The sequence below is a fragment of the Brassica oleracea genome, chromosome C4 (assembly GCF_000695525.1).
Source record: "Brassica oleracea var. oleracea cultivar TO1000 chromosome C4, BOL, whole genome shotgun sequence".
Taxonomy (NCBI): Eukaryota; Viridiplantae; Streptophyta; class Magnoliopsida; order Brassicales; family Brassicaceae; genus Brassica; species Brassica oleracea.
This window is the reverse complement of record NC_027751.1, coordinates 53065615-53066303: the sequence shown is the minus strand read 5'-3', so window position 1 is coordinate 53066303 and position 689 is coordinate 53065615.

The following is a 689-nucleotide window of genomic DNA, read 5'->3' as shown; positions in this document are numbered from 1 at the left end:
CAGGATATCAGAATTCATCTGGAGTCTATTAAAAATATTTAGAGAATCAGAATGGGAGCGGACAAATATTCGGGATTGATCACGGGTTACAAATTTGCCGGAATGGTCAAAAATCGCGCAAACCGACCAAGAAGCTCGAGGTGTCTCTACGTAGATGGCCAGGACGTGATAAATACCATCTAAGCAGCTGAGTGTCTACAGAATCTCGAGGTTTCGCCGTGCATGGAAGCTGTACATGCAGCCTGACATGTAGAAGCACGAGGTGGATCGACCAAGCACGAGGTGTCTCCGCGCATGCAACCGAAGCATGCTGGTCGACATGTGTGTACTGGTGTGGCTTCTTGCATGCACTCCAGGCATGCATCCTGACATGTGGGAGGAGTGGTGGCGTCCTGCATGTGTTCTGGACATGCAGCCTGACATGTGGAGCACGAGGTGCCGTCGAGCATGCGTCCGGAGCCATGCGAAGCGACACACGGGCTGCCACCAACCTGAAGCTGATTGGCTGGTGTCTCCTATAAATACCCTACGATCCCAGCTCATTTCTTCACATCCAGACCTGTCCAAACCAAGTTAAAAACGTGAGAGAGAAGTAGAAAAAGAAAGCATGTGATTCCAAGCTATTTGGAGAGTTTTAGAGAGTTTTCGAGGTCAGTTCTCTACTGATTTTGAGTCAGCGCCTAGGGGCG